Here is a 16,597-nt window from a genome sequence, read left to right as displayed (position 1 = left end):
TTTTGGCATGTTGAAAATGGTAGTCCAAATATTATAGTTTGGCATCTTGGGGTGGGATAAGACTTTAAAATAAATAAAAAGACACAATAATGTAAACAACGAGCAAATAGAACAGACACAATAATAAATAAAAAGACACAATAATGTAAAAAAAAGTCTAAAATCTACAAAGTAAGAGCATTCTCATCCAAACCATCAAAATATGTGAGGGGTAGTTTTTATATTCTAAAGGGTATAAAAAATTGTTGTGAGTGGAGGAGAGAGAAAATGTTACTCTTCATCTGTATATTTGGGGGACACTGTTCACCCAGTATAATTTTTTTAATATATATTGAAAGTGGTTGTGAGTGAAGGAGAGAGAAAAATGTAATGATAATATTATTTAATTGAAAATGAGAGAGAAAAAGTATTTGTTTTTAGTGAAAATATATTGATATAGGAGTTGTATTTAGTGGAATGTATGTATAATTTGATGGATTGGATGAGAAATGCTCTAAACATCTAAAAACAAAAACCTAAAATCTCACATCGTAGAGTTTGATAAGACAGTTTCAATGCCGCTTAATTGAGGTCAATTAGAGTACGTTTGATGACCTTCTTACGATTCCTTATTTTTAGAAGACGTTATAATTAATCCTAACCCCAAGTTTAGATCTCTACTGTTTTGTTTTGTTTTTTTTTTTTTTTTTTTTTCTATTTTTGCTATTGAAAGTGATACAAAGCATCTTCCTTGAAACAAATGACAACTTGAACCAGTAATCGTCAGAAGAATGTGTTCGTTCCACACAAATTAACATCAAGTAAACATGTCTCTATCTATACAGCTCCTAACGCACAACGTATAACTGTATAATTAGTTGTGGACTTATTCTAAGAGAAGACCGAGAAGACGTTCCAAGTCTACTCTTGATGCAAGTGTAAATATATTATGACGACTGCTTTCATGATTTATAAAAACATACCCCCTTTCAACAACCATGTTATCCTTCTGTTTACCCTTCTTTTCTGTGGTCCTTCTCTTCTGCTCCACCACTGCGCAACCATACCATGCCACCGATCGCTTCTTCATCGACTGCGGTTCATCCTCCTCCACAACCACTTCGGACCGGAGATGGGTGTTACATACCAAACAGGAGAACACAACCCAAAAGACTAGTCTGGTGGGTGAGAGAGCCCATACAACCGATGTGGGACAAGTCCCATACCTTGCAATGGTATTAGTCCATAACAATCGACCCTCCTTAAGGGCCAATGTCCATGTTGGTCACGGCTGGCTCTTTCCAGGCCACCACTCCATGGGCCACCACTCCGAGCCTCGTTGGTCACGGCTGGCTCTCTCCAGGCCACCACTCCGTGGGCCACCACTCCGAGTTCTGGCTCTGATACCAATGTTACATACCAAACAGGAGAACACAACCCAAAAGACTAGTCTGGTGGGTGAAAGAGCACATTTGGTATATAAACCCCACATCAGTTGCCCATACAACCGATGTGGGACAAGTCCCATACCTTGCAATGGTATTAGTCCATAACAATGGGATGGTGATGAGAATTCCAAATTCGTGCCTTCCAATATCATCGCCACTTCATTTTCATCTAAATGCAATCCAGATTCTTCAGTACCCCAAACCCCTTATTCTTCTGCTAGAATATTTAACACTTCTTCATTCACTTACACATTTCCTGTGTCCCAAGGTCCCAAATTCCTCCGCCTATATTTCTATCCTGCCACTTACTCCAGCCTCAACCCTGAACATTCTTATTTCTCAGTGTCATCCAATGGCTTCTCTCTCTTAACCAACTTCAGTGCTTTCCTAACTGCCTCCTTTCTGGCAAAGACCCGGTCCGATGCAGGAGTTGATGGTCCCCCTGTTCCAAACCTTGTTAAGGAATTCATGATCTATGTAAAAGATATACAAACCCTGAACGTTACCTTTACGCCCTCACCCAACTCTTATGCCTTCATCAACGGTATTGAAATCGTTTCCATGCCTGGAAATTTGTATTTTAACCGTAGCGACTTGAAATTTGTTGATCAGACGACAGGATACACGATTGACGAGAAAATGGCTTTTGAAAGCTTATACCGGCTAAACATGGGTGGGGGACAGGTACCTGATGATACTGGTATGTACAGGTCATCATGGGATCAAGATAACAATTACATAGACGGAGCAGTGCGTGGGAAAACGCCTGTTAATGAGACTCTGATAACATACACCTCTGAGACGCCCAATTATACTGCACCTGAGCCAGTTTATGCTACCCAAAGGAGTTTGGGACTGTCTAAAGATCTGGCATGGAGACTTCCTGTTGATTCTGGGTTTTATTACATGCTCAGGCTCCATTTTTGCAACATTATGACAAATATTACAAAAGTAGGTCAGATGCTCTTTATGATTTTGATTAATAATCAAACTGCAGAGGAGCAGGCTGATGTAATATATTGGGCTGGAGGTAGCGGGCATCCTGTATTTAAGGATTACGTTGTGTTTGTGCCACTACAGGAAAAACAGAGTTTTAGCGGCGACTTGTCGCCGCTAACGGGTCGCCGCTAATACTCCGTCGCTAAAGATCAGGTGTCGCCGCTAAAGAAGTCGCCGCTAAAGGTTGTTCACTTTTAGTGTCGACATATTGATCTTTAGCGACGATATTTGTCGCCACTAAAAGTCAAAATAGTAAAAAAAAAAATTCTATAACCCTGTATGTTAAATCAATTGAAGTTACAGAACATATGAGCAGCCATGAAAGCTCTCAAAAACTCATTTAACAAAAATACTAATCATTCAAAATACAAGATCTTTCATCAAGGGAAAAAAGAAGGGTAAAACAATGATTTTACTGTAATAATGTATAGTATATTTTTGCACCCTTAAGAACTGACCACTCCTTTAAGCAGCACCAATTGATGAACTCAACACCTGGAGCTACAAAAGATCAAACATCGGGCAAAATATTTAACATTTTTTTCGGTTAGTGATGTATAGTTTAATGTAAATTGTAACCTTGATGGCTAAATTAAATACCTTATTTACAAGAGTGTTTACTTGTTCTCTGTACATCTCCTTCAGGTCCACGATATCAGCCCGAAGTTCTTCAAGCTACACAACAAATAATTTCATGATATGGGTCATGTACAGGCATATAGCTATAACTAAGACGTACAAGTGGCAGTTCAACCCATTATATAATTGACCCGACTCGTTTCGAAACAAAAATTACGTTAAAGCGTAGATGAACTTGAATTTATACCGACACGTACATAAAAATTAAAAAAAAAAAAAACATGAGAAGTTAGTTTTAGGATAAACTCGAAACTTTAGAAACTTGAAGGGACCAAAGTGACATTTACAAATTTGCAGGGTTATTTTTGACATTATTGCAAAGTTAGGGGTAGATTGGGTCGGTGCCACCGACCTCTATCTTTAAGGTTATAATTGTAACAAAAACTCCAATGCCGGCATATATCCATACCTGTACAGCTTTATTTTCAGCCACGTCCAAACGTATTTTCCAGCCATATACGGCTAGGGATGAGTGTAGTACTGGTACCGGTACTGAAAATCATCAAAACTGGGTACCGGTAGCGAAAATGTTCGGTACGGAACTGGTGCCTATCGTTTTGTTGATCAAGGGCCATAATATTGCAGTGAGTTCGGTGTAAAACTCCAACCAAATATGTTTATAAAGTTCATTTTGTACTAATATAAAGTTCATTTTGTACTTGTCCTAATATAAAGTTCTTTATTATACTGAATTATATATATGTTGTGTTATAATTGCATATTAAGCTTTTTCCCCAAAATTGAAGATATTTTGTATGCTCAAGTGTATTTGTAGCCAGATATCTACTAATCAACCAACCCTAGTTCACAACCAGCTTTTCACACATAAATCAACAATTCACCAGGTTTTCAAATGGTTGACCTTTTGTTTTCCATTTAACAGGATTTCAAGCAAATCAAACGAACAACAATTAATTTGTGCTATCAAGACCAACAATTAGTTTGACTTTTCAACTTCCTATTTAGGGTTCCTAAATTATATCCATCTTCTTCATTTAATCAATATATATACCAGCTCCAAGTTAATATTCTTCTAAAATACGCGAGCCTAAATAGTGTTCCAATTACACAAATCAAACACTGCAAAGTAATTCCGAATTCTTAAAAAAACAAGATGAAAAGATAACCTTAAGGGGGTTCGTCGGGTGGTGAGAACAAAAGCTCCAGTGGTCGTCCGGTGGAGGTTCGTCCGGTAGGGGATTAAAGGTCCGTGATGGTGTGGGTGTGGTGTGGTTTTCGGTAGTGGCAGAATACGGTGGTGAGATTGGAGGTGGTTGTTGATTACAACTGAGAATGCTTACGGTAGTGAGATTGGATCTGGTAGCGTGATTTTGGAGGTTGGTAGGGTTTTGCTGCAAATGTAAATTTGGGGGAGATTGAGAAAAAGTGACCCTGGGAGGGAGGGAAAAACCCCGCCTTTTCTGATAAAACCTTAGCCATTGATCATACCTCATATCAACGATCAGTATTAACCTAGACACAAGGGCACGGATCCATGGACAAGTCGCCGCTAATACTCCATGTTGCCACTAAGTCGCCACTAATGCTCACATTTCTAGATGGCCGAAAAAGCAAGCAAGATTTGATTTTACTTATCCGTCCGGACTACCATTCTGAGTTATTTTTAGATGCTTATTTGAATGGTATGGAAGCCTTCAAGCTGAGCATGGATAGAAATCTCACTAGCCCAAACCCTGAGCTTAGTTCCACAACCCCACCAACAGGGCGGACAACTAGTGTAAAAAGGAGCAAGAAGAAACCTCCATATGCTGTCATAATTGGAGGTAGTGGAGGAGCGTTCGTCTTGTTGTCAATCTTAGTTCTCATAGTTATGAAGCAACGAAGGCGAGTCAAACATTATGGTGCCTCCAAGGACAGGTCATCGTACGGGCCAGGGTATAGTGAATCAAAGTCTTCACATTCAACACTGCCATCAGATTGATGTCGTCGCTTCTCACTAAGAGAAGTGAAAGCAGCTACGAATGAATTTAATGATGATTTCGTCATAGGAAATGGTGGGTTTGGTAAAGTGTACAAAGGGTACATGGACGATGCTGCAACCACTGTTGCAATCAAACGACTAACTGAATCATCCAATCAAGGTTTACAAGAATTCTATACGGAAATAGGGATGCTGTCTAAACTACGCCATGTCCAATTAGTGTCCCTGATTGGATACTGTGGAGATGAGGGAGAGATGATACTGGTCTACGATTACATGGCTAATGGGACTCTACGTGAACATCTGTACAAGACAAACAAGCCTCCTCTGCCATGGAAAAGACGTCTCAAAATTTGCATCGGTGCAGCTAAAGGGTTGCATTATCTCCACACAGGTGCAAAACGTGCAATAATTCATAGGGATGTCAAGTCCACAAACATCTTACTGGATGAAAATTGGGTTGCTAAGGTATCTGATTTTGGTTTGTCAAAGCTAGGCCCCAATGACCAAGCACAAAGCCATGTTAGCACGGAAGTGAAGGGTAGTATCGGGTACGTGGATCCCCAATATTACCGAAGCCAAAAACTTACAGACAAATCTGATGTGTACTCATTTGGTGTTGTTCTGCTTGAAGTGTTGTGTGCAAGACCGGTTCTGATTCCCGGGCTGCCCAGCGAACAGGTGAGTTTGGCGGAATGGGGGAAATATTGTTATCGGAAGGGGACCCTGAACAAAATAATCGATCCAAAAGTAAGTAGTGTGATTGCACCTGGGTGTTTAAGGCGGTTTGGAGATGTGGCAATTAGTTGCTTGAAAGAGCAAAGAAATGAAAGGCCAGCAATGGAAGAAGTAGTTTGGGGGCTGGAGTTTGCATTGGAGCTACAAGAATCTTCTGAGAAAACAATTGGTGAAGCCGTGCCTGAAAATCAAGAATTTCTGTTTCTGATGCAACGAGCGACAAGAGCAACAACACCAACAACAAACGAAGATGCGTTCACAGGATCAAGCGCGATAAGAAATGGCACATCGTCGATTAGTAGCAGCGATGGAGGGTTCAAGTCAGAAACAGTTTTCTCCGAGATTCTGAAGCCAGCTGTAAGATAACATGTAAGTTGGAATTTTAGAGCCAAACCACAAACAATCAATGTTATATTGTGGTCAAATTATATGTAATTTCCAGGGTTCTCTCCCTTTACATAATAATGTTTAACAGGCAACATGTAATGAATAAATTTCATACAATTGTGATATTGTTCCCTAAACCCTTGTTACCCTTTTCTAGTAAATTAAGAATATATGAGTGCTCGGGTTACAACTGATTGGTGTCAAGTGAGATTTATATCAGAATTAATCTACAAACCACTCACGAGTTGCAAATCAACATTGAAGCCATTAATTGTCTGATTGTATCAAGAAGTATGCTCACTGTGTTGTAATGTAACTATTCAATTCAAGGGATATGATACCAAAACCAATAATTCAGGTTAGTTTAGGCCATGGTATATTGACACTTAGGATCAGAGTAGTGTCAGGTTAGCCCACGGTACTTTGCTACGTGGAAAGTTGTGTGGATTGCATGTTAACAAAGGACCACCAATTACATCTCCGCACTCACTATTATGATGGTTATACCACATCCATAGAATTTATATGTAGTTGTGTGGATTGCATGTTAAGCAGTGTAGTTTTCAAAACCTGACTGGTTGAACCAGTAATTGACAAAAGCATGTGTTTATTCCATACAAATTACAACTCCTATCACACAACGTATAATCGTATGACTAACTCTAAAATTATTCTTGGAGAAGACCTAGAAGACTTTTCAAGTCTACTCTTGAAGCAAACAGACAAGCCTTTCGCTGCTGCAATAATTTGTTATTTATAAACACACCCATAGTTGACACTTTCCTATGATTATTCAAGCAATCATGCTACTCTTCAACCGCCATGTTAACAGTCAGTTTACACTTCTTATATGTGCTCCTCCTCTTCGCCTCCACCACCACCACTGCACAACCATTCAAAACCACTGAACGCTTCTTCCTCGACTGTGGTTCATCCTCCACCACCACTTCTGACTTGACGTGGGACGGTGATCAGAATTCCATATTCGTGCTACCTCCTATTTCAATAAGACCTCAAACCAGAACAATCTTATTTCTCAGTATCATCCAATGGCTACTCTCTCTTTACCAACTTCAGTGCTTTCCTAGCTGCATTTTCGGTTGACACCTGTTTATGATCAACTGAAACTGATTACATATACCAAGGACACACCGAATTATACTGCACCTGAGCTAGTTTATCAAACCCAAAGGAGTATGGGCAATCAGTCAGACAAGTACAATCCGACTTGGATACTCCCCGTCTTAATTGGTTTAAAAAAGCATGCCTTAAGCGCGCTTAAGCGCAAAGCGCATCTAGGCGCAAACCCCATCGCCTTGTGTAACATAAGGCGCACGATGTACAAGAAGCGCAGCTAAGGCGCGCTTTTTAGGGTGAAAATCGACCTAAGGCTCAGCTGAGGCGGACGCTTTTTGTACATGGGGTGTTTCTATGCTTTTGAATGTTGTACAACAGGCTTTTTATGTTGTACATTTATGTTTTTTTCATTTTAAAACATATATATAAAGCTTAATTATAGATAAATCATAGGTATTGGATCCTAAACACTTATGGTATATATAAAATAAATTATATAATCACTTTGCGCATTGCGTATGAAAAGTTCACCGCTTTTACGCTTCGCTTTTTAAAAATCAGTTTTAGACCTCATTGCTTTTGTGCGCTTCCCGCTTTTTTAAACCAAGCTCCACGTAGATTCTGGGTTTTTTTTTTTACAATCTTAGGCTCCATTTTTGCAACACTATACCACAATACAATACAAGTAGTGAAGTTGTTTTCACGATCTTCATTAATAATCAACAGTTGACGATGAAATTGATCTGTTCTATTTAACTCAAGGTAGCGGGTATCCTATATTCAAGGATTACATTGTGTTTTTAAATGGCTCCGGTGGCAGTAGAGGCAAGACAGATTTGCGGGTCGCAATGCATCCTAATGGTGCTTCTCAAGAATATCACGATGCTTACTTAAACGGTTTGGAAGTCCACAATATCTTACTACATCAAAATTGGGTAGTTAAGGTATCTGATTTTGGTTTGTCAAAGCTGCGGCCTAGAGACCAAACACAAAACCACGTTAGCACAGTGGTGAAGGGTAGTATTTGGTATCTAGATCCCCAATATTACCGGAGCCAACAACTCACGAAGAAATCTGATGTGTACTCATTTGGAGTTATTTTGCTTGAAGTCTTGTGTGCAAGACCTGTTATACATTCCAGGCTGCCAAAGAAGAAGTGAATTTGGTAGACTGGGGGAAATCTTGTTACCAGAAAGCGACCCTAAACAAAATAATTGATCCAAATGTAAGGAGTGTGATTGCACCCAAGTGTTTAAAGATGTTTGGAGAGGTGGCAATTAGTGTCTTGAAAGATGAAAGAAGTGAAAGGCCAGCAATGTATGAAGTAGTTTGGGGACTATAGTTTGCATTGGAGCTACAAGAAGCTGCTGAGAATGTTGGGTTATGGAAGATTTGACTCGAGCAGAGGATTATTTCTCTAGACAGAGGATTGTTCCTCTAGTCTGATGAAGATATATTATTAAATTCAGTAACCTAATTGTACCCTATAAATACTTCTGATTCTTGTATCTGTACACTTGGAGCACCTAATACAAAGAGAGAACTAGTTATCGAAAGTGGATGTAGATCAAGCTTGATCAAACCACTATGAATCTCGTGTTCTTGTTCTTGTTCTTGTGATTTAGAGTGTGTGAGTGTGTGAGCTTGTTGCATATTGTTCTAGTGTTCGTGTGATATCTGAAAACTGGTATCAGAGCTCAGGCTCTTGATTCACTTGAACTAGCAACAAACAGAGGTGAAGAAGAAGATACTTGTCGGGACTAGGGTTCCGATTGAAGACGTTGTTCATCGTCGTTGCTTTAGATCATGACTAGGATTTCAGTAACCCAGTAGCCGCCGCTGCCGTTCATCTCCCCGCCGCTAGCATAGCCACCACCTAGGGTTCCTAATTAGAGACCATTGTTGCTGAATATCGCATCTAGGGTTCCAAAATCAAAGACTGGTTTCAATTCTACACTTGAGTTGCCTAATTTTGTGAAGTTTGTGGGAGCAAGGTCGCACAGGAAGGAGAAGAAGAGAACTACCGTTCTTTTTTTTTCTTTCTAATCAAGTTTCCATTATTTGCAAAGAAGTCCCTCAATCTTGAACAAATTGATCTCATCATCTACCATTATTTTTTCATCCCCATTTAAAGCTCGAAACTCGTTTCTTTTAATTGATTCCACTAGTATAGTTATCCTTTAGCCGTACGAACTCGTTTAGTTTGTAGCAGTTGATAATTATTTGTTCGTTAAAATGGCAGAAGATAGTAAAATCAAGATTGACAAGTTTGCTGGTAGTGATTATGGATTTTGGAGAATGCAAATTGAGGATTTGTTGTATCAAAAGGGTTTGCCTTTGCCTATGTTGGGACAACAACCGGATGACATGTATGATGAAGAATGGAAGTTGTTGGATAGACACGCTTTGGGTGTGGTTAGGCTTTCCTTGGCAAAGAGTGTTGCATATAACATTGTCAATGAAACAACTACGTATGGTGTATTAAAAGCTTTGTCTAACATGTATGAAAAACCTTTTGCTTCAAACAAAGTATTCCTCATCCAACAATTGGTTAACACCAAGATGAAGGAAGGCATGTCGGTTACCTCTCACATAAACGAGTTTAACTCGATTATCTCTCATTTAGCCTCGGTTGAAATAAAGTTTGATGATGGAATACAAACGCTTTTCCTTTTATCATCTTTGCCCGACAGTTGGTCAGGCACAGTTACAGTTGTTAGTAGCGCATCTGGCACTACTAACCTCACTTTTGAGAGTATTTGTGACTTGATTATAAATGAAGATATCAGACGGAGAAGCAATGGTGATACTTCTATTTCAAGTTCTTTATTCCACACAGAAAGTAGAGGAAGAAGAAATGATAACGGACATAATCAAGGTAGGTGAAAGTCCAGAAAAATGGGGCAGTCAAAGAACAGAAAAGACATTGAATGTTGGAACTACAAAGATAAAGGTCACTTTAGAAGCCAATGTACAAAACCAGCTGCAAAGAAAGAAGTAAACAGTGTATCCTTTGAAGAATCAGGAGATGCTCTCATATGTTGTGTTGAGAATTCAGTGGAATCCTAGGTTATGGATTCAGGTGCTTCTTTCTATGCTATCTCATGCCAGGATATGGTCAAGAATCTACGAACAGGTAACTTTGGTAAAGTTCGTTTAGCCGATGATCAAATGCTTGATATTACGGGTATTGGAGATGTAAACTTGAAGACCTCATTGGGAACTATATGGACGCTGAAAGATGTCAGGGTTATTCCTAATTTGAGGAGAAAGTTGATTTCAGTTGGTAAATTGGACGATGAATGGTTTAATATCTACTTTGAGGGTGGACAATGGAAAGTGATCAAAGGCAACTTGGTGATTGCCAAAGGAAAGAAGAAAGAAACTCTATACATGGCAGAGATTTATGCCGAAGGTGTTCATGCCATGACCACCAGTCGGAGTCCATCTAATTTATGGCACAACTGACTTGGACCTATGAGCGAGAAGGGATTGAAGATGTTGGCTCAGAAAAGGAAGTTTCCAGATTTGAAGAAAGTGGAAACTGAATTATGTGACTCTTGTGTCCTTTGTAAACAAATGAGAGTCACTTTTGTGAAGACAGGGAGGACACCGAAAGCTCAGAAGTTGGAGCTTGTTTACTCGGATGTATAAGGGCCAACATTAGTTTCAACTCTAGGAGGCTTGAGATACTATGTTACCTTCATTAATGATTCAAAATGCAAGGTATGGGTCTATTTTTTTAAACATAAATCTGATATATTTGATGCTTTTAAGATATGGAAATCCGTTGTTGAAAATGAAACTAATTTGAAGGTAAAGTGCTTAAAGTCGGACAATGGTGGTGAATATATAAGCAAGATGTTTATTGACTATTGTGCCAAGAAAGGGATAAAGATAATCAGGACAGTTCCAGGAATTTCTCAGCAGAATGGTGTAGCTAAGAGAATGAACAGAACACTGAATGAGAGGGCGAGAAGCATGTGATCAGGGATAAGTTAGACTCAAAGTCCAAGAAGTACACATTCAGTGGTTACGGGTAAGAAAAAATGGGTTACAGGCTCTGGGATAATGAAGGCAGAAAAGTAATCATAAGCAAAAATGTCATCTTCAATGAAAACGAATTGTACAAAGACAAAAACACCAGAGACCAGAAGTTCACAAAGAATATGTTAAATTTGAAAGTGGTGAAACAAGAAAACAAGCTTCAGTTGACATTCCAGAAAATGGGTGTAAGGACTGCCAAAAATGTCCCTAAATGACCCATAAGTGAAAACCTGGACCCCTGAAACCCTAACGTGCATGAAAAACCAAGAAAACAAGAAATTTGACCTTCAGGCGAGCCGCGTAAAGGTTAAGCATGGCCTTACGCGGGCTGCGTCAACTTAAGATTTGACCGGATAAGCATCCGGGCCACGCGTTGTCCATCTGGCACACCTACTCGTGACACTTAAGCCCTACACGTAGACTAGGCGGCCTCGCGGGCCGCGTAAGGATCAAGAAAGGACTTACGCGGGCCGCGTAAGACCCAAAAATCAGCTATAAATAAGGTTGGCCATGAGCAGTTCACTGGTGTCAAAAACTTTTCTCAAAAAACGAAGATGCACTGCTCAAAACCATGATTTTCATTAGGGAGGTGCTGCCACGATACCGGGTATTAACTCGATCGCTGCTACGATTCAATGTCCGATCGATTGGAACTATCCGATGGATGTTTAAGTGCTACCCACATTAGGGTTATACTTTGTCATTCGTCGCGAATTCGATGGATGTTTAAGTATTGCACTTTGTCATTCATTGTGAGGGTTTGTATCTCGTGAGTTATCGTAAATGTTGTATTAGTTACTGACCTAGTTCGTGTGCATTGTTGTTTAAACTAGGTTATCAGGCTTATCAGTAGGCTAAGCTCTGCCCGTTTAAACTTGCAATGTGAGTCATTCTCTTTTATCAAAAGTATTTTACAATACCTCCAATTATTTCAAAGTTATAATTACAGAGATTAACTCATGGTTATCTTGAATCACTGGCAAGTGGGGTATTGTGCACATTACTAATTTCTCACGGTTAGGCTAATAAATCCTAACAGTGATAATCATCACTACTTGGGGGAAAGGATCTAATAGTGGTATGACCATCGTCACCAGGGTGTGACACGGCGCCAGAAAAAAATAAGATAAAAGCCATTGTAATCGCTCTTATGCTGTAATTAATAGCTATGTGTCATTTTATTAAATTTGAATGATTCACCAGTATTTCCCCGCTGATAAAAATATTTTTTAAAACATGTTTCAGGCGACCTCATGTGAATCAAGGAAAAGTGCTACGAAGCACTAATCAAGCTTGAAGGGTGGCTCAGTTAAATAAATAAACATGTTTTGTAAACCAGGGAATTTCCTCATGAAATTCCTCTATTGTAAATTACCGGGTTTATCCCAGATTATGAAATAAAATAATTGGGCATTTTCAAGTTGAAAAGATCCTGTTAAAACTTCCGCTTTCAAATCAGATAATAAATACCACGGGTTTTCTGCCGCAATATGATGAGAGGCTATTCCTCCCGGAACAAAAGGATCAAAACCCTCTACACCCTCGCGGCTCCTGGACCGAGTCAAACCGGGACGGGGGCCGTGACAGAAAAAGGTGGTATCAGAGCCACTGATTTAAGCCAATTAAGTATTTAAAATACTTAATTCTTCTGATTGCCATTCTATGATTCTGTGAAATTTTAGTTTACAAAATTTTAACTTAGAATTTTGTGTGTTTCTTCATGTATGCTAACAGCATGAATGAACTATCAGAAGCCCTTCAAAACTTTACTATCCATACTACAGATATGGATACTACCACGGGTTACCAGGATGATGTTGAAGAGCCAATGGTATTCCGGGCCCAACCCGAGGATAAACCAAAGGTGAAAAAGAGAAGAAGGTTTGTAGGCTGGAGACATGTGCGTAGGAAAAGACCAACCGTATCGAAAGCAAAAGTTAAAAAGGTTGAGGATCCCAAGGAAAAAGGGAAAGGAATAGAGATTGTAGAAAGTTCTGGGCAAGCCCAGGAAATGCCACCCTGGGAGGAGTTAGATCAGAAACTGGCACTTAGTGACCTCATCGGACCTGCCGATGAAGACTTTTTCTATTACCCAGTTGAATCACAACTCCCAGTAGATTTGGAGCCTGCTATCCCAGATCCCATTGTTAACCCCCAACCTCTACCAGCAGAACTGGAAGAATGGTGGACCACTGAATGGCAATTTCAGAACCTTTTGAATAACTCTAACACCTTTTTCCCTCAGTTCGACATGGAGCCTACACCAAACCCACCAATGAGCAATGAAAATTTGGCTGAACTCCGCCACTATGGCGAGGAGCTGGTGGATGCAGGGAATAGAATCCGGGAAGTAGGAGAACAGATCTCCTGGAAGTACGACGAGAGGGAACGTCGTTTCTGAAAGTGCCAGCTGACGGGGACAGTTTGTGGTGGTGTGGTGTGTTTGTTTAATAATAATAAAATAATAAATAATATAATCTTGTAAAATAACTTAGAATAAAACTTTTGTAAGATAATCAGTGTGTACGGATGCATATTACTAAAATATATAAAATCGGATAGTCGCAAGGTCGACAATTTTGACTATACGTGTTAGTGTGATTATGTGTTTTTCTTTTTGTGTTAATTGACTGTTTGTTAATTTACAGTATGGGTAAGCAAAGAATTTCGGACATCTATCGTCAACTAGATAATTCACCAAAAGATAAAGGAACCTCATCTCAATCGAATTCCTCAAGATACTCAGCAGATACTAAGGAAGGAATATTTATTCGTAAGGCACAGTTTGAGGAACCACTTACCGCTAAGAAAAGACGTCGGATTATTAGAAAAAAGTCAAGAAAAAGAAATGATAACTAATAAGGAAACTCAGGAAATAGACAATAACCCACCATGGGAAGATGAATTGGAGGAAAAGTGGGCGAATCTCTATATGTTAGCCACAACAGCAGTAAATGCCAACTTTTAATTAAGTTAAACTGCCAAACCGGATCAATCAATAAAATTTGATCTCATCACCCTGACCCAGTACCAGCACCCATATCATCTATAAGCCAGAAACTTTAGTAAGAAGAGATAGAATAAATCTTATATATATATAAAAGCATACTAAGTATAATATTCCTAGCTAGACTAAATAAGGAATGCACAACCTCTAGTATATTTTAAAGTTCAGTTGTAAATTGTAATAGACAGGTATATCTATAAAAGTCGGTAATTTTAGCTATACATGTTTGGTGTGATTCGTGCGATTACTTTATTTGCATTTGGTTGTATTTATTCGTACCACTAACTTATCCATATATTGTTAGTTACCAGATGGAACACGCTGTGAATGAACCGGTTAATGAAGTTAATCAATCGGAAAACAATAATGAGGATCACTTTCTAAATCGGCAAGATATAGAAAACATTGTCGCTCAGGGAATAGCTAACGCTATTCCGGTAATCGTCGCTGCAGTTAAAAGTCTTGTTGAGCCTTCACAAGCTCACCCCAGTAAACGCACGCGCGACGATAATTTCAGTAATAGTGTTAACGGAGGAGGCGACAACGACAACTTAATTCAGGCCCCAATACTCAAAAGAATGAAAGCTGCAACACCTGGTTGCACTTACAAGGAATTTCTTGCCTGTAAACCAGCTGAATTTGCAGGCAATGAAGGGGCGACCGCTACACTGCATTGGCTAGAGAAAACTGAAGCAGTAATTAAAATAAGTAAATGTGCGGAGGAAGATAAAGTCATGTACGCTTCTCACATTTTTAAGGAAGAAGCATTAGAATGGTGGAATACGGTATTACAAGCCAAGGGAAGTCGCTTGGCTTATACTATGAATTGGGAAGAATTTAGACAAATAGTGGAAAGAAAATTTTGTCCCGAATATGAAAAGGAACAAATGGCAAACAAGTTCCTGAGCCACTGAATGGTAGATGTTGACTGTCGAGGGTATACTTCGAAATTCTTCGAGTATGCCAGAATTGTGCCAACTCTGGCATCACCAGAGCCGGTACTTATTTCTCGCTACATTTGGGGTTTGATTAGCGAGATCCGTAATATCGTCAAAGCTGCCAGACCCCGCACAATTGATGATGCAGTGGAGTTAGCCAATACCTTGACAGATGAACTGGTACGCACGCAAGAAGAGAATAGAAAGAAGGACTTAGCTCAGAAAATTACCGAAGGATTCAGAGGGGGTAATGCTAGTAACAACTTCAGGAAAAGAGGAACTGGGAAATCCTCCATTGTTCCGTTTTGCAGTACCTGCAAAAGAAAGCATTTTGGAAGATGCAAAGGGTATTGCAATTTCTGCAAAATTCCAGGGCATCAGGAAGAAGATTGCCGGAGGAAGAAATCAACAATCTGCTTCAATTGTGGAGAAGCTGGACATTTTAGACCAGATTGCCCTAAACTGGCCAAACCAGCTGACCACAAGGCTAAGCGTGCAGAAGGAACTACCAAGAAGAATGCAAGAGCCTTCCAGTTAACTACACAAGAAGCAGATCTGATTCCGGATGTGATAGCGGGTACGTTTCTAGTTCACAATGTTTATGCGAAAGTATTATTTGACTCTGGTGGAAACCAAAGTTTTATAAATACTTCGTTCTGCCAAGCTCTTAAGTTACCGTTAACCAAACTTACGTAGATTTATAAAGTAGAAACAGCCGACGGTAACTCTGTTAGTATAGATCGAGTCTTGCAGGAAGGTAAAATAGAACTTTCAGGTCATAGATTTTCTACAAACCTGTTACCCATGAACTTAGCTGGATTCGATGTTGTGTTAGGAATGGATTGGTTAGTAGCCAACCATGCTCGAATCCTTTGTGATAAGAATTCCATAGAAATTCATACACCCACAGGAGAAATAATTATGGTTGCAGGGGATAAGCCATGAAAGCCAATGAAATTCATTTCAGTCATGAAAGTGGCCAGTTATTTGAGAAAGCAGGGAATAGCATATATGGTTTCGGTAGTTGTTAATACCAAAAGTAAAGAACTTAAGGACAATCCAGTAGTATCAGAATACCCGGATGTATTCCTAGAAGAACTACCTGGATTACCACCCGATAGGGAAGTAGAATTTAGGATTCATCTAATTCCTGGAACTACACCGATAGCCAAGGCACCTTATCGGTTAGCACCCACCGAAATGCTAGAATTGAAAAAGCAGTTAGATGAATTACTAAGCAAAGGATTTATACAACCTAGTTCATCCCCTTGGGGAGCACCAGTGTTGTTTGTGAAAAAGAAAGATGGTTCGATGCGAATGTGTATCGATTATAGGGAATTAAATAAAGTTACAATTAAGAATCGATACCCATTACCTAGGATTGATGATCTTTTTG

At 39.5% G+C, this 16,597-nt stretch overlaps 1 pseudogene; it reads left to right on the top strand.

The window, feature by feature from the left end:
• The first annotated feature begins 1,535 nt into the window (after positions 1-1,535).
• LOC110901519 lies at positions 1,536-6,269 on the top strand (annotated as a pseudogene).
• The last annotated feature ends 10,328 nt before the right edge of the window (positions 6,270-16,597 follow it).

This window comes from Helianthus annuus, chromosome 9, assembly GCF_002127325.2.
Source record: "Helianthus annuus cultivar XRQ/B chromosome 9, HanXRQr2.0-SUNRISE, whole genome shotgun sequence".
Taxonomy (NCBI): Eukaryota; Viridiplantae; Streptophyta; class Magnoliopsida; order Asterales; family Asteraceae; genus Helianthus; species Helianthus annuus.
This window is presented reverse-complemented; position numbering and strand designations above follow the sequence as displayed.